Source organism: Elephas maximus, chromosome 1 (genome assembly GCF_024166365.1).
Source record: "Elephas maximus indicus isolate mEleMax1 chromosome 1, mEleMax1 primary haplotype, whole genome shotgun sequence".
NCBI lineage: Eukaryota > Metazoa > Chordata > Mammalia > Proboscidea > Elephantidae > Elephas > Elephas maximus.
Window position 1 is genome coordinate 171,613,282 of NC_064819.1, and position 26,640 is coordinate 171,639,921.

The following is a 26,640-nucleotide window of genomic DNA, read 5'->3' on the forward strand; positions in this document are numbered from 1 at the left end:
TGTTCCACAGTTGACCTCTGGCCTTGTTCTGACTGATGATATTGAGATTTTCCATTATCTCTTTCCACCGATGTAGTTGATTTGATTCTGGTGAGGTTCACGTACATAGTCATTATTTACGTTGTTGAAAAAAGGTATTTGCAATGAATAAGTCATCGGTCTTGCAAAATTCTGTCATTCAATCGCTGGTGTCATTTCACTAAGATCATATTTTCTAACTACCAATCCCTTTTTTTTTCCAACTTTCACATTCCAATCACCAGTAATTATCAGCACGTCTTGATTGCATGCTTGATCAATTTCAGACTGCAGAAGTTGGTAAAAATCTTCAATTTCCTCATCTTTGGCATTAGTGGTTGGTGCATAAATTTGAATAATAGTCATACTAGTTGGTCTTCCTTGTAGGCATATGAATATTATCCTATCACTGACAGCGTTATACTTCAGGATAGATCTTGAAATGTTCTTTTTGATGATGAACACAATGCCATTCCTCTTCAATTTGTCATTCTGGGCACTGTAGACCATATGATTGTCTGATTCAGAGTGGTCAATACCAGTCCATTTCAGCTCACGAATGCCTAGGATATCCATCTTTAAGTATTCTATTTCATTTTTGACAATTTCCAAATTTCCTAGATTCATACATTGTACTTTCCATGATCTGATTATTAATGGATATTTACAGCTGTGTCTTCTTGTTTTGAGTTGTGCCACATCAGCTAATGAAGATCCATCCACATTATTAAGTTCAACTCTACTTTGAGAAGGCAGCTGTTCCCCACTCATATTTTGTGCCTTCTAACCTGAGGGGTCATCTTCCGGCACTATATCATACAATGTTCCACTGCTATTCATAAGGTGTTCACTAGTCAATTTTTTCATAAGTAGATCGGCAGGTCCTTCTCCCTAATCTGTCTTAGTCTGGTAGCTCCACTGAAACCTGGTCATCGTGGGTGACCATGCTGGTATTTGAAATACCAGTGGCATAGCTTCCAGCATCACAGCAACATGCAAGCCACCACGGTATGACAAACTGGCAGGTATGTTAATAATATCCTGCAGGGTTTAAACATAGGTAAAATTTAAAATATATGAAAACAATAGCATAATATTTGGGAGGGATGAATTAAAGTTTGGTAAATTCTTTGTGGGTCCTGGTGGTGCAGTGGTTAAGAACTTGGCTGCTAACCAAAAGGTCAACAGTTCAAATCCATCAGCTACTCCTTGGAAACACTATGGGCAGTTATACTCTGTCCTGTAGGGTCACTATGAGTCAGAATAGATTCAATGGCAATTGGTTTGGTTTTTTATTTTCTTTTTTTGGAAGTTCTTTGCATTGTCTTAGAAGTGGAAAAACTATTTATTTGTTTATTTATTTATTATGTTATAATAATTTATAGATGTATTTGTGAACTCTGGAGTAACCACTAAAAGAGTATATAATTGACAAGCTAATATTGAGGGGAAATAGAATAATAAAAATAAATAGTACAAAAGAAGCAAAGAAAAGAGAGATGAGAAAATAAATAGGGGCAACAAATAAAAAAACATAATAAGTTGGCAAACTGAAGCCTAAATATACCAGTAATTACAATAACTAGTAATTACCTTAAATAAAAACAAATTAAATACTGCTATTAAAGGACAAAGTTGGTTAGACAAGATTTTAAAAATTAATTATATGCTGCTTACAAGAAATACACCTTAAATATAAGGATAAGGCAAATTTTAAAATAAAGGGAAAAGAAAAGATATACTATGAAAATGCCAACCAATACAGAAAGCTGGTATGACTACAATAGTATCAAGGAAAGTAGCTTTTAAGACAAATACCATTTCTAGAAATAAGAAGAATATGATAAAAGAGTCAATCCCAAGAAGATACAATTCCAAATTTGTATGCCCCCTTAAAGTGCTAAAAAGCAAAGATGTCACCTTGAGGATTAAGGTGCACCTGACCCAAGCCATGGTATTTTCAATTGCCTCATATGCATGTGAAAGCTGGATAAGTGAATAAGGAAGATCAAAGAAGAACTGGCGCCTTCAAATTATGGTGTTGGCAAAGAACATCAAATATAGCGTGGACTGCCAGAAGAATGAACAAATTTGTTTCGGAACAAGTACAGCCAGGATGCTCCTTAGAAGCGAGGATGGCAAGACTTGGTCTCACGTTCTTCACACATGTTATCAGGAAGGATCAGTCCCTGGAAAAGGACATCATGCTTACTAAAGTAGAGGGTCAGAGAAAAAGAGGAAGGCCCTCAACGAGATGGATTGCCACAGCGGCTCCAAGGATGGCCTCAAGCATAGTAACGAGTGTGAGGGTGGAACAGGGCCAGGCAGTATTTCATTCTGTTGTACACAGGGTTGCTATGAGTTGGAACCAATTCAATGGCACCTAATAACAACAACAATAATAAAGGCACAAAATGTAAAAAAAAAAAAAAAGACATAACTAAAAGGAAAAATAGGTAAATCATAATCATAAAGGGAGGCTTTAACAAAACTTAGTAAGTAAATGTACAAGTAGACAAAAAAGACAGTCAGTAGACATATGGATTTGAATATCATGATTAAGAAACCTGTCCTAAGATACATTTACAGAACATTGCACCCTACTACCACAAAGGTCTAATCAACTTGAAATTCTTAATGAATTAACTTTCTAGAGAAAAACAACTTACTAAGACTGGCACAAGACGAAGTAGAAAACCAAGCAATCCTTTTACTAAAGGAGTTGAACCTGTAATCTACAATCTTCTGCCTTCATATACTCTTCCAAGCATTTAAGGAGGAAATGGTAATTCTTTCATAAAATCTCCCAAAGAATAGGAAGGGAGAGAATACTTTCCAACCAATTTTCTGAGGATAGCATAACCTTGGTACAAAATGTGACAACACATTTCAAGGGGGAAAAAAAAAACCACAGTCAAATCTCCCATAAACATAAAGGCAAAGGGCCTAAACAAAACACTACCGAACTGAATCCGGCAGTAGATTAAGGAACAATGAAGTGAGATGTATTCCAGGAATGTAAGGCTGTTTTAAATACTCAAAAATCAATGTAATTCACCAAATTAGTAAAACAAAGGAAAAAAAAATATTATCTCAATAGATGAAATTCAATACCCATGCAAATTTTTTAAAAAATAAAATAAAAACCCAGAACATTAGGAATAAAAAGGAATGTCCTTTACCTGATAAAAACATTATCTATAAAAATTCTACAGCAAATTTCCACTAATGGTGAAATGTTAAAAAATTTCCCCCTGAAACTGGTAATGAGACTTCTACTTAACACTGTACTGGAGGTCCTAGAAATACAATTGATTTTTGTAAATTGAGGTTGTATGTTGCAACCTTGCTGAACTTGTTTATTAGCTCTGATAGTTTTTGTGCATTGCTTAGGGTCCTTAGGGTTTGTCACCTGCAAATAGATACAGTTTTACTTCCTCCTTTAAAATACAGATGCCTTTTATTTCTTTTTCTTGCTTAATTGCCCTGGCTAGAACCTCCAGTGCAAAGTTTAAATAGAAGTGGTGAAAGAAGACATCCTTGTCTTGCTCCTGATCTTAGGAGGAAAGCTTTCAGTCTGTCACCATTAACTATAATGTTCACTATAGGTTTTTTGTAGACACCTTTCATCAGTTTGAGGAAGTTTTCTTCTATACCTAGTTTGTTGAATGTTTCTATTGTGAAAGGGTGCTGAATTTTGTCAAATGCTTTTTCTGTATCTACTGAGATAATCGTGTGGTTTTCATCTTTAATTCTAGTAATATGGTATATTACTTAATTGAGTTGGTAATCAAAAACTTCCCATAAAGAAAAGCCCAGAACCAGGTGGTTTCACTGGTTAATTCTACTAAATGTTTAAAGAAGAATTAATACCAATCCTTCACAAATTCTCCCCAAAAATAGAAGAGGAAGGAACACTTTTCAAATCATTCCATCAGGCCAGCATTACCTGATACTAAAATTAGACAATGACAACACAAGAAAAGAAAAATCACTTGTGAACATAGATGCAAAAATCCTCAACAAAACACTAGCAAAAAAATCTAGCAACATATAAAAATGATTATACACCATGACCAAATGGGGCTTATCCAAGAAAGCAAAGTTGGTTCAACATGTGAAAATCAATCAGTTTACCTACGGACAAAAGATTTCTTCCAATCAAATTTATCTCATGGGTCATGAAATAATTGCTGGCAGCAGGCTGTGAATCCCAGCAAAACTGAAAACAAGAACAATTTTTTCCACTGACTCTCTGTCATGGCCTTTGGCAAAACTAGTAACTGAGTTCTGAAAATATCATTTTGCTTAAAATAAATGTCCTAGTGCTGAGGATCTGCTTGTTTTATAAATTTTGTGGGTGTTGACTATTGCTGTGATATTCTTATATGTCTTAGTTCTTTGGACTCCAAAAGTGGGGGGACACCCCTCTGATTTGGAGCTACAGCCATTCCTGGAAACCACCTTCCAGCCAAGCAACAGACAGGCCTATATTAATAACAAACTAAAAGAACATGCTCAGTGGAACAGTTATACAAGACCAAAAGGGCAACATTTGCCCAAGAGTAAAGAAGAGAAGGCAGAAAAGGGTAGAAAAGTCACACAAAAGGAAATGGGGAACCCAGGGTGGAAATGGAGAGATTATTGACACAACATGGGCATTGCAGCCAATGTCATGGAACACTTTGGGTACAATTGTTAAATGGGAAACTAATTTGCTCTGTAAACTTGCACCTAACACAACAAAATATTTTAAAAAGGGGATAAGGGGGTATATGAGAGCCTTGGTGGTGTATTAAAACAAGCTCTGAGGCCATGAGGGTTTTGTTTTCTGAAGGAGAGAAACACTTGGGTTGAGGCTAAGCAGAATAAGAAACTAGGGAAGATAAATTTTAGATTTGATTCCTTTGTTCTTTAACCCAGTGAAACTCTGATTTATAAGATAATTTAGTCTTTGGACTTGAACTTCTTCCTTATGGGTTGATATTAACAGTGATTTCTATTCAAACTTGGGCCATCTCTATGTTAGTAACACTTTATTATTGAAATATTCTTGTGCAGGCATTTAATCTTATCGGAGAACCTCTATATTGGATAGAAGTACCTTGACATAATTTGGGACAAGAAATAGAATAAAGGATGTATCAGTTTCTTAGGGATGTTGAAACAAATTACCACAAAGTGGGTGGTGCTAAACAATAAATAAATAAATATTTATTCTCTCACAGTTCTGGAGACTACAAGTGTGAATTCAGGGTGTCAGCCGGGCCATCCTGCCTCTGAAGGCTGTAGAGGAAAATCTTTCCTTGCCCCTTTAGCTTCTGGTAAGGAGCCTTGGTGGCACAGTTGTTAAGCACTCAGCTGCTAACCCAAAGGTTGGGGGTTTGAACCTATCAGCCATTCCATGGGAGAAAGATGTGGCAATTGCTTCCATAAAGATTTAAACAAACCCGTCGATTTACAGCCTTGGAAACCCTATGGAGCAGCTCTACTCTGTCCTATATGGTCGCTATGAATCAAAATTGACTTGATGGTAATGGGGTTTGGGTTTTAGCTTCTGGTAGCCTCAGACATTCTTTAGATTGTGGCAGCATAACTCCAATCTCTGCCTCATCTTCATATGGCCATCTTCCCTCTATGCCTTTATCATTACACCTACTCCTCACTTAACAACTATCTCATTATCTGCCATTTTGCATTTATGACTGTAGTAAAAAACCTACTATCTGACTATTTTGCACACTAATGACATATGTCTGGCAGTCTCAAATGCCAATGTGCAAGGCAAGTGTAACGCTGGCTGTTATGGTTAAGTTTATGTGTCAATTTGGCTGGGCCACGATTCTCAGTGGTTTGGCAGTTATGTAATATGTAATTTGGCAGTTACGTAATGATGTAGTCATCCCCCATTTTGTGGTCTGATGTGGTCATCCTCCATTTTTGCATAATGCCAATTTTCACACAACAATCTGGCCTTTGGAACCTAACCATGTCGCTTAGTGAGGAGTGAGTTATTAACTACAAAATCTACAATTCTTACAAAGTGAATATTCTTTTGAGTCCAGAAGATACATCACCTCTTCTTAAAAGGAGAATGGGAAATGTTTCTCTCTCTGAGAATCTTCATTGTCTCATTTAGAAAGCCTTAGAGGCAATCCCCTACAGGTTTTGATTATTTTCCATGATAGTACACTAAAACCTGAGAAAGCCAGGACCCATGTAAAGGTGGAAACCTGTCAGAGAAGGAAAACTCAAATATTTCCAATTAAACAAGTGATAGAAAAGTGGACGATTGCACCCTGTCAAAGGCAGAAAACTTGTGAGACCTAGAAAAACAAGGCAGTCCTATCGAGTTCCAGCTCTCACAGGTTTCACTGTAAATAAAAAGGAATACTAGGTCACGGAGTTAGGGATTTTTTAAATCTTAAGCAGAAGTCAAAAGTTACAATGCCATTAAACTCCAGGAATTTGTAGAACAGTGCTTCTCAAAAATGAGGTGCTTAGACAAGCAGGGTCAGCATCACCTGGGATTTCGTAAAAAATGCAAATTGTGGAGCCCAACCCTAACCTAAAACCAAACCTGTTGCAGTCAGGTCTATTCTGACTCACAGCAACCTTGTAGGACAGAGTAGAACTGTCCCATGGGATTTCCAAGGATCTGCTGGTGGATTCAAACTGCCAACCTTTTGGTTGGAGACACTCTACATTCAATATTATCATCACATTCTGCTGTTTTGCCCAAAACACTATAACAGTTTGATCACTTGTCACCAACTCTACCTCTACCACCTTGTTCTAAGCACCATCGTCTCTCACAAGGACTATTTTAAATGCTTCCTAACTAGGCTCCATGTTTTCATCTTGCCCATCTCTTCAGTCTATTCTCTACACAGAAGGCAGAGTGATCCTGTTAAAATGGAAATCAGATCATGTCACTTCTTTGTTCCAAAGGCTCCCACTTCAACATGGCCCATAAGGCCTCTATACAACCTGTTCCATCACTGCCAGTTACTGTTGCCCTCCTTCCTTGCTGCTCCTGAACATGCCAAGCACGTTCCCTTCTCAGGGTCTTTGTTATTTCCCTTAGCCTGCATTCCTCCAAAAGCAAGGTCTGAGACAAAGCTTGCCTGGAGTTGTTTGTGTTGAACATGATTTCAGAAAGCAAGAGGGATAGAAGGAATGACACAGAAAATGAAGGAAAGCAGATATGAAAATACATAATTGACTTGATCAGCCTTTGTGGAGACAGGTACTTGATCCCATGGGACCATCCTCATGAAGATCCTATGAGATTAATCAACTGTCCACCAGGAGGAAAAAAGTGGAAAGAATTTATCTACAGGCCCCAGTTTCTATAGGTCAGGGTGGCCTCATAGGCATGAACTCCCCGGTATTTCTGAGTCGTGCACGCATAAGTGTTGAGTGGGTCACACTGACACGTTGTAGCAATAGAGAAGTCCCAGGTCAGGAATCAAAAGTATGTAAATGTATGTGACGCAGGACCCAATGGAAGTGCTGGTAAAGCCTGAGGACTGGTTGCTGCAGCAATGGCTGGAATAAGTGGTGGGAAGAGAGGAAAGTGGTGCACAAGAGATGTCCAAATACAAACTTGCTCTTTCATAGGCCTGGAACACTCTGTCCCCAGATATCCAAATAGTACTCTCCCTTCTGGGTCAAATGTCACCTAATTAGAGAGGCCCTCCCCAAGCACCCGATTTAAGATTTTTTTTTGCGGTACAAAAGCCCTTTGTACCATCTAACATATGTACAGGTTTGCCTGTTTATTTATCAGTCTTCCCCCAGCTAGGATGTAAGTGCCATGAGGACAGGAACTTTGAAACAATGTATGATTATATATATTTTTATATATGTGTATGTGTATATATATATAATGCATACAGTTCTTTAGAACAAGATCCTCCATAATTAAAATTATAAATTATGGCTTCTAGCTGATTTTTTATCTGAATTCAATAAATATTTTAATATCAAAAGAAATGGACAAAAGCAAAATGATAAAAAGGTTCCTAACAAATAGCCTAGAAGATTGTGAACTATTTTGAAGTTTGTGAAAAAAACATGGGCATCTGGTCGGCTGATAATACTTTGCTGAATCCTGTTTAATATCAGCTTTAACTCTATAAAAGCCAAATATTAATCAGACAGTGGGAGAAAAAAAACTATCATTATGCATAATTTCCTAACCCAACTGAAGGATTCTGTCACTGGAACAAACAGGAGTAAAGGAGAAAAAAATCTCTTTCACTAAAACACCCAGGTCTTCTGTACTCACAACTCTATATATCTGAAATCATTTAGACATGGCATTTAAGAGGCAAGGAGAGACATTCAAATCATTTCTTTTAAAGAAATAAGAATTGGTAGAATTAATAGTCTACATACAGATAAGATACGGATTCAAAAAAAGACAAACAGCATGAAGTTTTAACGCAATGATTTACAATGAAGACAATCCGTGTAATCATTCCCATCGTTGATCCCCAGTGAACAGCTGAACCCTAAGCAGGTACTATCAAGTTCACTGAATCAGGCTCAGTGCTGCTTATAGTGCCTTAGAAGGAACATGGAGATCATCTCTCAACATTTAGAGAAGATCTCATTTAAGTCAACCTCTCTGGATGACAATCTTATTTTCAAGTCCTCTAGGAAAAAAGGAAATTCAGATGCCCATTTAGTAGCCTGTAACAGTTTGAATCCACCCAGCAGCTCTGTGGGAGACAGCCTTGACAATCTGCTCGCGTTAAAGATCACAGCCTAGAATTATGCTGAGTGAAATTAGTCAGCTGCAAAAGGACAAATATTGTGTGAGACCACTATTATAAGAACTGAAGAAAAGTTTAAGCACAGAAGAAAATATTCTCTGATGGTTACGAGTGTAGGGAGGGAGAGAGAGGGGTATTCACTAATTAGATAGCAGACAAAAACTATTTTACGTGAAGGGAAAGACAACAAACAATACAGGGAGGTCAGCACGACTGGACTAAACCAAAAGCTAAAAAGTGTCCTGAATGCAGCCAAATGCTTCAAAGGCCAGAGTAGCAGGGATGGAGGTCTGGGGACCACGGTTTCAGGGGACATCCAGGTCAACTGGCAAAGCAAAATGTATTAAAAAGACGTTCTGCATCCCACTTTGGTTAGTGGTGTCTGGGGTCTTAAATGCTAGCAAGCGGCCATCTAAGATGCGTCAATTGGTCTCAACCCACCTGGAGCAAAGGTGAATGAAGAACACCAAAGACACAAGGTAAATATGAGCTCAAAAGACATAAAGGGCCACATATATCAGAGACTCCATCAGCCTGAGACCAGAGGAACTACATGGTGCCCAGCTACCACCAATGACTGCCCTGACAGGGAACACAACAGAGAATCCCTGATGGAGCAGGAGAACAGTGGAATCCAGTCCTCAAATTCTTGTAAAAAGACCAAACTTAATAGTCTGACTGAGATTAGAGGGACCCTGGAGATCATGTCCCCAGACCCTCTGTTAGCCCAAGACTGGAATCATTCCCAAAGCCAACTCTTCAGACAGGGATTGGACTGGACTGTAAGACAGAAAATGATACTGGTAAGGAGTGAGCTTCTTGGCTCAAGTAGACACATGAGACTATGTGGGCAGCTCCTGTCTGGAGGCGAGATGAGAAGGCAGAGGGGGACAGGAGCTGGTTGAATGGTCATGGGGAATACAGGATGGAGAGAAGGAGCGTGCTGTCTCATTAGGGGGAGAGCAGCTAGGAGTACATCGCAGGGTGTGTATTGTTCTTGTATGAGAGACTGACTTGATTTGTAAACCTTCACTTAAAGCACAATTAAAAAAGAAAAAAAGATTACAGCCCAGAAAACCCTATGGGGCAGTTCTACTGTGTCACCTGGGGTCATTATGAGTCAGAATCGATTCCACGACACCTAACAAGAACAAAAACAACATCCTACCTGGGGAGTCCCTGGGCAGTGTAAATGATTAAAAGGCTCAGCTGTTAACCAAGAGATTGGAGGTTCAGCCAGAGTGCTTCACAAGAAAGGCCTGGTGATCTACTTCCAAAAGCCCTATGGAGAACAGTTCTACTCTGACAAATGTGGGGTAACTCTGAGTTGAAATCAACTGGACAGCAACTGTTTTATCCTTACTGAAAGATAATTTTATTCTGTATCTAATTCCATCCTGCCAAAATATATGTCCATCATATACAGACTTAGAGCTATCAAACTCCCTGTGTAACAACAGTCTGTAGATTTGACCCCATTCCTCCATTGCCGTCACGTGAATTCCGATTCATAGCGACCCTGTAGGACAGAGCAGAACTGCCCCATAGGGTTTCCGAAGCAGACTGCTATATCTTTCCTCTGCAGGGTGCCTGGTGGGTTTGGTGGGTTCGAACCGCCCACCTCTAGGTTGGCATCAGAGCGTTTAACCACTGTGCCACCAGGGCTATTTAATATTTGATTGGCTTTTTTTTAAAGCACCTTACAGTTCCCATGTTTTATCCTACATAATACTGATTTCTTTTATCCTTCCTTGCGAGTTTAATTTCCTTGCAGTTGTGTCTCTGGCTCAGTTTCTGCTGTGTCCTTTGGCCTAAGGACTCAAAGTTCTAACCAAAATGAACTTCTGTAATGGGTTAGCTCAATAATTTGTGTCTTGTGTTTCTAAACCCAGGATGGTCTGGTTCCTCGCCACTACTCAAAGTGTGCAAACAAACATGGATTCTCAGCCCCACCACAACTGCTGAATCAGAATGTGCCTTTGAACAAGGTCCCAGGTGATTCATCGCATTTCAAAGCCTGAGCAGCACTGCTCTGTACGAGGAGAAACTAAAGAGCGCAGCCACCACTCCCGATATCTTCCAAGTGTCTGGCGTTTTGGTCTCTGAGCTAGTGTGCTGTTAATTTTTTTTATAATCATGTTTCTAGCATAATTGCAGCACTCTATTTTCAAAAACCAATAAATATAGGTCTTTTTTTAGAGGTGTCAAAAGATAATAGTCTCTATTTTAATCCCTTAAAGACAGTTTTTTCTTCAAGGTGCTTTTACTATTAAATCACACAAATGAAGCTTAATACCTGTCACTTTGCATTGATACTGGTTATTGTCTGCCTCTCAGCCTTTAAATTCTGCCTGGAGGGCAGAAACTAGGTTTTTAAAAACAATAATATCTCTCTTTGCAACTCCAACTCTGCATACATTGAGATTTTTTTTTTAAGCAGTTGTTAATGATTGTAAATGGCAGACAGTCCCTTAGATCTTTTGTCCTCACTATTAACCCCTGGGCACAAAAAGTTGGAGAGTCAAACTGCACTTTTCAATTTTATTGGGGAAAAACAAAACAAAAATTCTAGCTAAAATCCATATAAATAAAATCTGTCATTTCCAGTTACCCTAACAATCCTTTTACCCTATCACAGTAAGAAATTTTAGCCTGATTAAATTTAAGACCAGGCTGTCACTACCCAGGACTTCTATAGTCTTCAAACTCTTAACAGATTAAATCCAAAACGACTTTTTTCCCCTAATAGCATACTTTTAAGAGTCATGCTTTTTGTAAATTTTAGATACCTTTAGATACAACTTCTTAAAAATAATCAGTGGTACTAAACGTGCTAGTTCTTTTAGAGGGCTCGAATATAATCAAGATAGATTTATTTAATTTTTCAAAAGGCAGTTTCCTTCTTTTTGGTTTCTCTTCCTACTAGATTATGTTTTTCTGAGGAATGTGTCTATATACCATGGCAATGCCCTTTTCTTGTTGTCTCTCAGCAGCTTTTCATCCTGAAAAGGGGTGAACGTTTTCCTTTGCCTTCCCTCTATTGATCTGTTTTGTGGGTACAACAGAGAAACTGTAAAATGTCTCCTTCCTCCTGATATCTTAGGTTCTGTAGGCTTCCCTAGGAAAGGCTGAATACAACATAGCTTTTCAAAGTATTTTTCTGATCTCATGGCCAACAAGCGTTCACAGTTTATTTGCATTTTTTGTAATCTACCAAACTATCCTACTTTTTCTGACTACCTACCTTGTTCAATGCTTTGCTAAAGTATATAAATTTACTTCTCTCCCTCTTCACATTTTTCTGTTCCTAACTATATACATATTTTGGAAACCCTGGTGGCGTAGTGGTTAAGAGCTACAGTCTCCCTCTTCACATTTTTCTGTTCCTAACTATATATATTTTGGAAACCCTGGTGGCGTACTGGTTAAGAGCTACAGTCTCCCTCTTCACATTTTTCTGTTCCTAACTATATATATATATTGGAAACCCTGGTGGCGTAGTGGTTAAGAGCTACAGCTGCTAACCAAAAGGTCGGCAGTTCGAACCCACCAGGAGCTCTTTGGAAACCCTATGGGGCAGTTCTACTCTTTCCCATAGGGTCGCTATGAGTCGGAATCAACTCGACAGCAATGGGCTTTAACTACATATATATTATATATATATCCACCACCCATCTGTCAGTTTGTCATACTCTGGTGGCTTGTATGTTGCTATGGTACTAGAAGCTATGCCATCAGTATTTCAAATACCAGCAGGATCACCCATAGTGAACATGTTTCAGCAGAACTGCCAGACTAAGACAGACTAGGAAGAAACGCCTGGCAATCTATTTTCAAAAATTAGCCAGTGAAAATCTTATGGATCACAACAGAATACTGCCTGATACAGATACGTCATCAGGTAAGACCAATCACTAGAAAAGGATATCAGGCTTGGTAAAGTAGAGGGCCAATGGAAACAAGGGAAACCCTCAATGAGATGGATTGACACAACAGCCACAACAATGGACTCAAACATACCAACAATGATGAAAATGCCGTGGAACTGGGCAAAGTGTCATTCTGTCATACGTAAGGTCACCATGACTCAGAAACAACTTGATTGCAACTAACAACATATATACATAATATATAATATAACATAACATATGCTCTACCTAGCACACACCATAAATAGGGCACTGCTGAATTTAGTATCACACCATCTCCTCCCAGGCACGTTCTTTTTGCTGATAAAACGAATGAACTACTCCTTCACTGAATTAGAAAATATCTCCTTATGTAGGCGATTTCAAACACCCTTGGGTTATGGTAGTCCATTGCATTGTACCTTCAGTTGCTGTTGGTCGATTCCAACTCACAGTGACCCTACAGGGCAGAGTGGAGCTGCTCCATAGTGTTTCCAAGGAGTGGCTGGTGGGTCAAACTGCCGACCTTTCGGTTAGCAGCCAAGCTTTTAACCAATGCGCCACCAGGGCTCCCATTGTACATTAGGCCACAGAAATCAAAGCGCTGGTGGGCCTAGATCCACAAAGCTTTTCAATCCTGGCTACTCCTCCCTATTCTTAAGCTACTGCCCTAGCTTGGGCCATGGGACTTACGTGCACCACTACATGAGATTCCATGCTGTCTTACGTTGTACTCTATTTCCTGGCAAATACGAAACACACTTATTTGCTCCATATAAGCCACTTGAGGGAATATTATACTTTTTCTCTATTCCCGAGCACTCGGCAAAATATCTGGCGCTTACCACCACACTGAGCCCCTTCCATGATTCTGAGCACCTAACACAACCTTGAACACTTAAACATTTCTTTGTTGATTGATCCATTGATTGGCTTTTACTCTGTCATCAGTAGATAAAGTCTGTATCAATACAGATAATGCAAAATTGAGAGCTGAGGTAATTACTTAGCTGATTAAAGCAAAAACAAGCCATTCTCCTCTCTTTTGCCCCTCCTACTTTCATTTTTCTCCCACAGCAAAACCTGCAAAATCTGTTCTGATGCTTCCAACGTGAATCCACATGTAGTCACTAGGTACCTAGCCCTTCATAGGAGTATTCTGTTTAAAGTAGCCAAAGACAGCACAGACGTTTGTAAGACATACAACCAAGTTTTCTCAATATGAGCCAGGATATCAACTTATTGTGTATATAATATTGTCCCAAAACATAATAAATCATGCTGTTAAGTTATTCGCTCATTTTCAAATTTGACCTCTTTCTTTTTTGCAGGACACAAAGTGAAGAAGAAAGCATCTTAATTTTTATAGATTGGAGACAAATTGGAGCCCTGGTGGTACCGTGGTTAGGAGCACTGCCGCTAATCAAAAGGTGGGCAGTTCGAATGCACCAGCTGCTCCACAGAAACCCTACGGGGCAGTTCTACTCGTCCTATAGGGTCGCTGAGTCAGAATTGACTTGATGGCAATGGGTTTTGGTTTCTTGGTTTGGAGACTAATAGGCTTTCTAATAAACATTAACATTTGTTTTGTTTTTAATTAAAATTCTTTTCACTGTGTAAAACAGTGTGCAGCCGTATTAGGTTTCAATAAAAAATCTTTCACAATTGTTGAACGTGTATATGCACATGGATTTGGAAATAGAACAGCATATAGTGTTATATCTATTTATAATAACCTTATTTCAAAAGAGTATTAAAGGTGATATACAGAAATGTAAAACACACCCACATACTTACACACACTCACACACATAATGACACCTACTATGGTACAGTCTAGGCACCATCGAGATTCAATTTTACAGGAAAATTCAAACATTGGTTCCATTTGATAACGTCTGTTTTATTTAATTGCAAAAGGCAGCATTTTAAAAATATTTTTATTATTTTAATTATAAGTTAAATTGGATTTAATTTCCTTTGCTAATTAGATTTAAGTGAATCCAACTGCATACTTTGATTTCAGGGATATAAGTAACAATACACTACATCATTAGTCATCTTCAAAGACTGGGATGTCTTCACACCTTTCTCTCAGTTGCCCCTTTCCAGGGCCAAAGAAAGGATACTATAAATGTCATGTTGTAAATGGTAAATCACATTTTTATGGACTTGGAAGTTAATTTTCCTTAGAAGCATTTTTATGGACTTGGAAACTAAAAGAATAAAAGCAGCTAGGTTTGTAAGATCAAAACCTTTCCTTCCAGGGAACAGCATTTGTTTTTCTCCTGGCACATTCACCATTGATATCAGTTTCCTCTTGAGAGTTTTTCACTGCTAAGAGGTACAAGCTGAAAACAATATGCTTAGTGAAGGCAGTTGTTCTCCCAGGCTCTCAAGTGGAAGTCAGTGTTTTCTGATAAGTATGGAAAAGATAAAAATAAAAACCAATATTGGAAAGCCCTCCAGATTGCCATCACTCTTTCTTGCTTGCTGATGAAACCCTGATTTTGTGCAGGTGTCTACGCTGTTCCTAAGGCCAGGAGAAAGGGAGGCTCCAGCTCCAAGAAGGCAACCTTCTTAGTAATGAATGGTGAGATAGGAAGGGGCACCAACCCAGGTCTGGTCAGTAAGATCCCATTTCTGCCCCTGCTTATTGTTGTCTCTCCAAGAAAGTGTGAAACTATGGTAGCCATCTTACTACAAAAGGGGAGCTAGGCCAGCTTGCTGAAGATAGTTGAACAGAATCACAGAACCTGGCTTTCTGGTGACACTATCAAAAAAAAAAAACAAAAAAACACTGCTGTCGAGTCTATTCCGACTCACAGCGACCCTATAGGACAGAGTAGAACTGCCTCATAGAGTTTCCAAGGAGCGCCTGGCGGATTCAAACTGCCGACCTCTTGGTTAGCTTGGTGACACTATAGACTCGTTGAAATAACCATCCCTGGAACTGCCCTCTTCCTGAAATTTCTGTAATATGAAATAATGAATTACTAATCTTATAAATTGGTCAAATTAGAGGTTTTGGTTATTTGCAACTCTACTATACACCCTTTTTTTTCATACTGTGAAGATGTGGGGAAATTTTGGAATGTAGAGGGAACTTCTTGATATTTCACTATATAAGTAGCAGGAGAAAGATGAATACAGGGTCTGGGCATGGATAATTCATTCACGTACTAACTGTCTCGTTTAACATCAGTGTTCACTCGTTCATTCCATAGTCTGCTTTTGTTGTTGTTGTTAGCCGCCGTCCTGTCAGCCCCCAGCTCATGGTGACCTCAAGCACAACAAAACAAAAAACTGCCCGGTCCTGCACCATCTTCATGACGGGTTGCAGATCAGACCCTTGTGATCCATAGAGTTTTCATTGGCTGATTTTTGGAAGCAGATCACCAGGACTTTCTTACTAGTCTGTCTTAATCTGGAAACTCTGCTGAAATCTCTTCAGCATCTCACAAGCTTCCACTGACAAATGGATGGTAGCTGCACATGACGTGCATTGGCCAGGAATTGAACCTGGGCCTCCCGCACGGGAGGCAAGAATTTTACCACTGAACCACCAATGCCTTATACAGTCTGCTTTAGAAATACCTAAAGAACCTGCCAATTAGCTGGGCGTTAAAGATATGGAGATTAACATAATACTACCCTCACCCTTAAAAAGCTTATTGACCAATGAGTGGGACAGATGTGCCAACCAAAAAATTTACTTCAATATGATTGAGGTATACATACCACATACCACAGAAGCCCTAAATGCCACCTAAATTAACTGAGGTAAGGCATCAGTAGTTAGGCTGAGTTAAAGAAAATGGACAGTTTAAAAGGGATTCCAAAAGGAGGCGGTAACCCTTGGAGTTGGTCGTGAAGAAAGAGCAGGACTTAGCCAGGCAAATGAGCAGGGAAGTATGCACAAGGGCATAGAAATATGAGAAAGCACATCTGGGGAAGTAAAAGTTGGCCAGTATGACAGGAACAAAGGTGCTTTTAAGGGAAAGGTGGACAATGACACTATCTGGAGAAACAAACACGGGTCAGACAAAAAAGATCTTTTTCCTGATAAGAAGCAAGAGTTACTGAAAGATTATAAGTGACAAAGAACATTATCTGATTTGCTTTTTAGGAAAAGCACTCCAGCAGTAGAACAGTGATGAATTGGAAGAGGGGGATAGTCAGGAGACAGAGGGGCAGGACTCAGAAGCTATTGCAGAAACCCAGCCACAAATGAGAAGGATCTGAGCAAAGACTGTGGCAATGGGACCAGAAAGCAGAGAGAGAGAACATGAGGAAGATCAAAAGGAATTGTTGATTGATGGCAGCATGGGTAGAGGAAGGGGCAAGAGGTAACCTAAGCCACCTCCTAGGGGACTACACTGGAGAGATGCCAGTGCCATGAGCGGAGACGTGACATACCTGGAGAGAAGTGTGACACAGCACAGCAGGAGACAGAGGCCTCCATGAGGAGACCTGCCGTGTGTCCCGATTGCAAATAGCTCATCCCTTCTCCACACTGCAAACTTAAAACCAAGTGAGCCAAATTCACCTTGGAAAATACGACTGGTGTAGCTGTGAATAAATAACTCAATGGATTCATATTCCTAACGCCTCCCAATCCTCAAAGTACTAGAAAATCACAGAAGTAGATAAAAATACATTTCTTTCTTTTATGATGGATGGATAAACACCATGTAATGCAAGGGAGATAGAATAATAAGTTGAACCCTTTTCTATACCTTGGCGAATAAGTTAACTCCAAAATTCAAGAGACATAATTGTAGCTAATGAAACAATTAGTTTTCTTTATTTGTTTGTTTTTTTCATGTTGTTGTTGTTAGGTGCCCTCAAGTTGGTTCCAACTCATACCTACCCATGCACAACAGAATGAAACACTGCCCAATCCTGCGCCATACTCACAACCGTTGTTATGCTTGAGCCCGCTGTTGCAGCTACTGTGTCAATCTATCTCATTAGGGTTTTCCTCTTTTCCATTGGCCCTGTACTTTACCAAGCATGATGTTCTTCTCCAGGGACTGATCCCTCCTGATAACATGTCCAAAATATGTGAGATGAAGTCTTGTCGTCTTCACTTCTAATGCACAATCTGGCTGTACTTCTTCCAAGACAGATTTGTTTGGTCATTTTTTGCCAGTCCATGGTATATTCAATATTCTTTGCCAACACAATTCAAAGGCATCAATTCTTCTTAGGTCTTCCTTATTCATTGTCCAGCATTCACATGCATATGAGACGATCAAAAACACCATGGCTTGAGTCAGGCGCATCTTAGTCCTTAAAGTGACATCTTTGCTTTTTAACACTTAAAAGAGATCTTTTGCAGGAAATTTGCCCACTGCAATGCTTCACGGGAAATAGGAAATACATACATATTTTTTAAGGTACTCTCTGATTGTATCTTAAAGACACAGATGTTGTCTATATACAAACGTACTTGAAACTTTCAACAACATTCCAGATGAAAGAGAAATGGCCTTGTAGAGAAAGGATGAATACCCCAAAAGGCAGCTCCTCAGTCTGAGGCAGTTGCCTGGGAGAGCACACTCCTCCCGCTCTCCCTTAGCCCTAAATGAGAGTCAGTAGTGACTGCACCAATATCTCCCTCCAAGACAGTCAGGTTATACAACAAATAGCTGAGTTGATTTTTCTCTTAACATCTATCTTAGAAAAACTGTACTGGACATGTAGGAGTTAGACGGTAAGAGATGTCTACTACTCACTCCAAAAATCATGAAGAGCCTACTGTGGGCAAAGCACCTACTAAGATGTATAGTTCCTGCCCTCAAAGAGCTTACAACAGTATTATTATCACTCCAAAGATGAACAGAGGGACCTATATCAGCAGCAGACACTACAAGGCATTTTTCACAGGGGAGTATTAAGTGAGTTCGGTCTTAAGACTGAGTAAGATTTATAACATGAAAAAAGAGAAAGGGAAAAGAAAATTTCAAGTTAAAGAACAGAATGAGCAGAGAAATGGAATCTGACAGAACATGGTCAATGCAGAGCATAGCTCAAATGTTAGGATGACTTCTCTTTGATGACCTTCCTCAGCCGCAACACCACCCAGAGAGAACTGATCCCCCTCTCCAACTTTCCCATTGGAGGTTGCAGATGCCTCCATGGCACCTATCACATGCATCATAGTTATTTCCTTACAAATGTCTCTCCCCACCTAGTAAGCTAACCCCTAAAAATGTGGGGAGTGTGATAGTCATGGTAATATTCACAGCAGGTAGTACCAAACCTGGTGCATAATTGGAATTCAACAGCATTTTGTTGAATGAATGTGTTGTGCCTGTATCTATGAATAAAGGCTACCCTAGTTAGCCAGAGCCAGGGTGAGAGGGGGTAATAAGGTAGGGGATGAAACAAGAAATGGGAGCTTGGAGCCAGATTACGGAAAATCAAACCCCATCATTAAAGAGTCTACATGTTATGGGAAAGGTGGAACGTTTTCATCATGGGAGATAAATTGAAGAGCAATTGGTGGTGGACAACTAGATAGAAACCTATTACAGTGGATAAGAGGCCATGGTGATACCAGAATAGGAGAGACAATGCAAGGTACAGGGGACCTGGCAGCTCTTAGAATTTAGTGCCTACTGGGCACCAGGCAAAGTGCGGAGCATTTTATGTGTGTTATTTCATTTAATCTTCACAATGCTCTGAAGTATCATTATTCTCAAACTGCAGTTGATGACACTGAGGTCAGTGAGGACCCCTAGAAATCCCTAAGTCTAGGATTCTTTCCCATTTCCAACTGACCCTGAGAGCAAAGCATTATTTTGAGCAAACAAGTTCAAGGAACTCCAGATGGAAGAAAATTTTATAGCTGTCAATTCTGACTCAGAAGAAGCACACTCTTCCAACACAAGTGAGGGCAGTCCCACCTGGTCAGAGTCTCCCTGGCTTGTGTCCACTGGCACACTATTCCTCCCGGAAGAAGCCTAGTGGAAGCTGCACACCGTGGCTTGGCTGCTGCTTCTATTCCATCTTCACCTGGCAACCAGAATCCCTACCCGCTCCTGCTTTTTCTTCTCCAGGTTCCCAGCTCACTCTTTGTTCTCCTTTGACACTGCCTGTCTATGCCCCTAAGCATGGCCACTCTCTGCTCCTACTCAACATTCCCTGCCCAGTAGTCTTTAAACTGGGGTAGACGAGTCCCTGGAGGTGTATAAAGACTTTCCAAGGAATCTGTGAGCAACTGTCTCCAGATCCTCAGCTTCCATATGTACATTTTCTTGATACTGATCTGTGGCATCTTCCTTCGCAACTGACCTATTCCCACTTTACAAAAGAAAGACAGGCCTCTCACCCGTATGGAGTTTTATGGCGGTGCATTCTACGCATCCTCCAGGCCAAAAAACAGGCACAAGTGAAATACGATATTGATGAAGGTGTTCAGAAAGTCATTGACTCCAGTGCTAGTCTGGTGATTTCCAGCTCTTCGTGGCTTTCAACAAAAATGGAGGAGGATTGTTGTCAACTAGATTATTAAAAAATAATTTTATGATAGATTATCTTGGGATCTGGGGCATTTAACTAGGAAGGAGTTCAAAGAATAGAGTTCCTTTGTTCTAACACTGCCTTTCAGTCTCATCTACTTATTTATGTGAACAAGATCTCTCAGCACTTACATCAATAAAGACAAAACATAGGAGTGGAATTGATCGACCTTTTCTTATTCTAGTAGCAAGTAATATTCATTCGGGGATACATGAATTAAATTTATAAGCCAACCCCATTTACAATAAAAGTTACTTTTAGGATCAGTAATTTATCAGAAGTTGTAATACGGTAACCATTGCCCAAATGTGCCCTAATAGTAATTGTTAATGATAACTCAGTTTAGAAGAGGAAAAAAAAGAAATGGCCGTACCAGAAAGAAAAAAAGAAAAACTTTATACACACACATATACATAGCTTACATATTTATTATATATTTAATTACAATTTATAATTTAATGTAATTGTGTATGTTGTTGTTTTGTGCCTTCGAGTCGATTCCAACTCATAGAGACCTGATAGAACAGAGTAGGACCGCACTATAGGGTTCTAAAGGAGCCCTGGTAGCACAGTGGTTAACTCTCAGCTGCTAACCAAAAGGTCGGCAGTTGGAATCCACCAGCAGCTCCATGGAAAAAAGATAAGGCAATCTGCTCCCATAAAGATTACAGCCTTGGAAACTATGGCACAGTTCTACCATGTCCTATAAGGTCACTATGAGTTGGACAACCACAATGAGTTTCAATCTTTATGGGAGCAGGTCGCCAGGTCTTTTCTCCTGCGGAGGACCAATGGGACTGGGCTCAAACCACTGACCTTTCAGTTAGCAGAGAGCATAACCATTGTACCACCAGGGCTCCAAGTGTAATTGTGTATAAATATATATCATGTGTTGCCAAGAAATATGATTGAAAAAAAAAAAACAGAGCCACTGCTATGGAGTCAATTCTGGCTCATAGAGACCCTACAGGGCAGAGTAGAATTGCCCCATGGGATTTCCAAGGAGTGGCTGGTGGGTTTGAACTGCTGATCTTTTGGTTAGTAGCCAAGCTCTTAACCACTGCGCCACCAGGGATTCAAGTGTAAAAACACATTACATTAGGCTAAAGGGAAACCCTGGTGGCATAGTGGTCAAGAGCTATGGCTCCAAACCAAAAGGTTGTTAGTTCAAATCCACCAGGTGCTCCTTGGAAACTCTATGGGGCAGTTCTACTCTGTCCTGTAGGGTCGCTATGAGTCGGAATCTACTGGACGGCAACAGCTTTTTTTAGGCTAAAGTTCTGTGGAGGAAGGGGAATGGAAATACAAGTTCAAGGAATAAGAGAAACAATGTACTATTCCCACTATTAAAGAAAAGCTTGTTCTCATATATTTAAAAATGGATGGTAGACATCAGGCCACTGTGAAATTTAGATTCCACTGAATACATTTAAGAGACTATTGTAACAGTTCTGTTTTAAAATATAAATATTTACAATCCATAAAATCATATCTTCTCAATGATTTAAACTATGACAACAAATTCCAGATGGCAAGTCTAAAATTTACAGAGTTTTTATTTTGACTTATTCTCTTTAGGGTGTACAAGAGCAGAAATTTTTTTTAAAAAACGATTGTTCTGGCCTAAATTTCTACATAAAATTTTCTAGTCTTAGACAACCATTCAAGCTATATTTAGAGGGATAACTATTTGCACTTTGAAGGCATGGACATGCTCATATTCATTTTTTTTCATTTGACTAGCACAGAACTTCACACATAGTTGAGCGCTGTACTTTAAACCAATCTGAACTTGATCGGTTTGGAATTGACAGGCGTGGCTGGCAAGATGAAGGAAGTTGAGTGATAGGCTATGGAAGAAGTTTTGTCTTGTGGGCCGTGGCTTTTGGAAATATTTACAATGACAGGATTTTTTCTTTTTTTCAGGCAAATGGCATAAGGAAAACTGTTTCAGAAGGATGGATCTGATGGTGGTGGGCAGGACGGTCTAGAAAGAGGACATGATGCAAGAGGCAGAGAACCTGAGTAACAGACAACAAATAACAAAACAAGCAAAAGAAAAGGAAACAAGAAGGATCACAGATTTCACTTTGTAGTGCACAGTGATATTTTCCTGAAGCCAGCCTCTTAAAGCAGTATGCTGTCAGGAGGCAAAATCGTGAGTAAGAATTCATTGTGGCTTATTGTTCTGGTCAAAAAACCAGAACAAGCATAGAAAAATAATAAAGATCCCATTGCCTGGAATGAAAACATGTGGCAGTGAAATGCAGAAGAGAGAAGGGACACCTATATCCTTTTTGTGAGCAAACAAACCCCCAGGAATAAAAATGATGACTATCTTTATTCTAGCATTTCAGGGAGTGAGGAAATAGGAACTGAAGTAAAACAAACATAGTTAGAGAGATGGGAAGGCCATGACGCAGTTTTACAGAACAGTATTATTATTGTAAAGAAAATAATTTGTAAATACCCTCAGTTCTAAAAAGGCACGGATTTACTTAATTTTAATGTGAATGAGCTTGTTGGTAACATTAAGAAATATCTTCATGAATCTGAATCCCTGGCACACACTCATACCAAGTGTTCATCATTCTAAATGTGTTGCCTTTTAGTTCTTTTCCTTATTTATAGCCTTGGAAACCCCATGGGGCACTTCTACTCTGTCTTCTAGAATCTCTATGAGTCAGAATCGACTCAACAGCAATGGGTTTGGTTTCTCGGAATTCTTTCCTTCACTTGCACAGAGTAAAAAAAAATCTGCTGAAAGCATTCTTTTTGAAGAACACAAATCAATTTCCAGAGTTTTGCTTTCATTCTTTGTACAAGTATTTTTACTAGGTATGTATTAAACACAAGTGCTCACAACCCTGGTGGCGCAGTGGTTAAGTATTGGGATGTTCACCGAAAGGTTGGCAAGTGGAATCCACCAGGCGCTCCTTGGAAACCCTATGGTGCAGTTCTACTCTGTCCTATAGGGTCGCTATGAGTTGGGATCAACCCAACAGCAATGAGATTTTTTGAGGGGGCTCACAACCTTAGTGTGCTATGCATAAAGCAATGATAAATGAAATATTCCAGGTGCAGGAAATTTTAATCTTATAGAAGTGACACGTATACAAAGAACTATAATCGAAATAGTAAGTGACACAAGAGATAGCTACACACCCCTAAGAGTTGAGAAAAAAAGAAAAGTGACTTCTGGCCGAGGTGACCAGGGAAAGCATGTAAAAGGAAACTATCAGTTTTCTTGAACCTAAAAATGTCCCCTCACTTGGATTTTACAAAGAGATTTTACCTGACAACAAGTTCTTTGCTTTCCACACTGTGTGCCTGCTAGTTGACTGAAGAAAGAAATCCTAACTTATCTCCTTCGGGACATCCCTAAGATAAACACAACAGCGCACAAAAAAATATCCACACACAATTTCTAGACATGTTTGCAAATTAATGACAATCAATAGAAGCAAAATAGTGACTTGTGGGACAAATTCCCCTTTCATTCCCTATGCTTTCCTTTATTCACACAAGGGAACTGTTTTCATTCAGCCTAGCACCACACCTGAAAAAAATAAATAATATAACAAAGCAAACTGACACTCTTGACTGTAATGATCTAATACTTAATATCAGTGATGATAATACAGTTTTTGGCATTAACTCCTGGCTCCTCTGTATAAACTAGGAGCCTTTCTGATGAAGGGAGGGGAAATACTCCATCCCTTCCCTACTTCCAAATATGTGCCTGCCTCTGCTCCCGTCTATTCTTCACCTTTCTGCAAAGAATAGGATACAACATATCCTCTGATGAATTACTTTACACAAGAGTTAGAAAACACATGTGAAGAGACAGTCGGCCAGTGGCCCCTCCAGCTCCCGATGATCTTCTCCTTCACCTTCTCTGACTCCTGGGGTGGGTGCATGGTAAGCTCTGTGACAAAGGGTACCAGCTCTTCCTGCAGATCCTTCTCATCAGAGTTGGAGGCTTGGAGGTGATGAGGGTGGGTCCACCCTCGTGAGTTCCACCTTATCCTTGCACACTCCAGCTTGGCCTTGTTCTTCCCCATTTCACGTCCATCATTCCCTTCCAAGTGCCTGGCCTGCTGACTTCAGGCTCCAGCACCAGACATACATAAACTGTTTCATGCACAAACTGTTGCAACCAAATCCTTACAGTAAAGCCCTTATACTATAACATAACTAATGGTCCAGCTTCTCTTAATCCAACCTTTCCTTGTACACCGGAAGCATATTTTAAGAATCAGGAAAATGAACCCTACATTGCTCTCTACTCCAGCCACCTCACTCCCACCTTCTTCCTTTAGAGACTTAGATGGAGAGCCACCGCCTTAAGCCGAGGAAAGTAAGTTGTTCTTAACAGTATAAGATTGCCTTCTACCTTCTCTGTTAACCTTCCTTCCTCCCTTTTGAGGACACTGTCTACTCCTTGTTCAAAAGTTTAAAGGCTCAGTGGAGCATTAAATCCCTTTTTGCCAAAGCCCCACAAAGAAGGTAACTGCCTTATTTTTGAATTAAAAGGAATTCACTTTCTTGATGTTAAATATGTAACATATGTCATTTGAAAACAATAAGTCAGCGTAACACTTCTCCAGGGGCTCTCCCTTTATTAGGATTTCATCAATAATGAAACGGAGGAGGCTTGAGAAAAGGGGTGGAATTTTTTATTTAGTTTTTAAAGCTGAAGGGTGTAGCTGAAACGGGCTACTGCCATGAGTAAAAATTTGACACATTTGCTTATCCAAGGAGAACTGGGGATATAGCAGACTCTCCTACATTCTAAGATGCTATTACATGGCCAGGTTAAATGAAACTTTTCTCTGGATGCCAACAGCCAGAGCCCATTAACATCGACACAGACAGTGGTGAAGAGAGTATGTGATTATGACAGCTCAGTCTTATAAATAAGGGAATCATACTCCTCTTCAAAACTATGAGGAGCTGAAAGCTGGGTACTTGAAGAGAACGAAAGCACAACAATAAGATAGGCTAAAACATATCAACTCTCTCACTTTTTTTTTCTAGTCAGGTTACTTCATCCTGCCAAGACTAACACTTTCCCCTCAATTTTAGGATTGACAAGGATTTGGGGTGGGGGTGGGGGGCAGAACTATTCATCCTTCATTGCCCTTCCTCTTAAAAAGAGGGAGGGAGGGAAGGACAGAGAGAGAAAGTCTCTGAATAAGTTGAATGTTTTGCTCCTATGCAGCTAGTTATCAAATTATCAAATTGGGGTTACAAAACAGACACGTGAAACAATTTTAAAAAAAAATTGTACAAGTTAGGACAAGATATTTTTGGCAAACTAAGTAGTAGAACAGATAGGTATTCAGAGTTATTATTGTACGTAAGACCCAACCTGCTATCTGCGTTCCTAACATGGTTCCCCACATGTCACAATAAAGAATATATTGTTACGTGTCTATATGAGTCTACTTTTGGGGTCATAGTGAGGGATGAGTGTAAGTATGGTAGTACCTGAATTCATCTCTCATTAAAGACTCAAACCTCAAGTGAAAAAGAGACTCTAGGTAACTTAAAGTAACTCTTCGTTTCTATTAGAATGCCTTCAGCAGTGAGTATTGAAGACCCAACTCAAGATGACCTAAACTCTAAGGGAATTTATTTTCTTACACAATAAATGTCCAGAGGAACAACAGTTTCAGAATTGATTAATTCAGTGGCTAAGCAACATGGTTAAGGACCCAGGGTCTTTCCAGGGCCTGATTAAAGCATGTGAGGGCTCTATCCACTGGTAATCTGTCGTTTCTCCCTCCTCTGCTTACTCACACATTTGAATGGGATATGTGAGTTTTATATATATGTGTATATATATATATATATATACATACATACATACATGCACCTACTCCTCACTTATCAAATATGTTGTTATCTGACATTTTGCATTTACAACAATTGTAAAAAATCTTTCTGACTATTTCAAGCATTAGCAGTGTATATCTGGCAGTCATGAACACCAAGGTACAAGGCAAGAGTAACAATGGCTGTGGTGCTTATGGTTATGTGTCAACTTGGCTGAGCCATGATTCTCAGTGGTTTGGCAGTTATGTAATGATGTAGTCATCCTCCATTTTTGTATAATGCCAATTTTCACATAACAGCCTGGTCTTTGGAACCTAACTATGTCAATACGCAAGGAGTGGGTGTATGTGTATGCATATGTGTGTGTCTGTGTACATGTGTGTGTGTTTGCTATCCATGATGTAATTTCTTTGTAAATACAACTGTAATATTGGCAATTGAATGCAAAAGCATATGCCATTTTAGCAGAATGAGATGAATTGGATTATAAAAATTATATTGGATGTGAGGTATTCAGACAACCAGTGCCCCTGTTTTCTTGATGTCCTAAGCACATGCTT

At 39.5% G+C, this 26,640-nt stretch overlaps 1 long non-coding RNA gene and 1 other non-coding gene across 4 annotated transcripts in view; both read right to left on the reverse strand.

The window, feature by feature from the left end:
- LOC126084046 (uncharacterized) overlaps positions 1-26,640 on the reverse strand; it is a 101,217-nt gene that overhangs the window by 58,268 nt on the left and 16,309 nt on the right. The gene's annotated exons all lie outside the window — the stretch shown is intronic.
- TRNAG-CCC (transfer RNA glycine (anticodon CCC)) lies at positions 16,211-16,281 on the reverse strand. Its single transcript has one exon. It is a non-coding gene; the product is annotated as a tRNA-Gly (tRNA).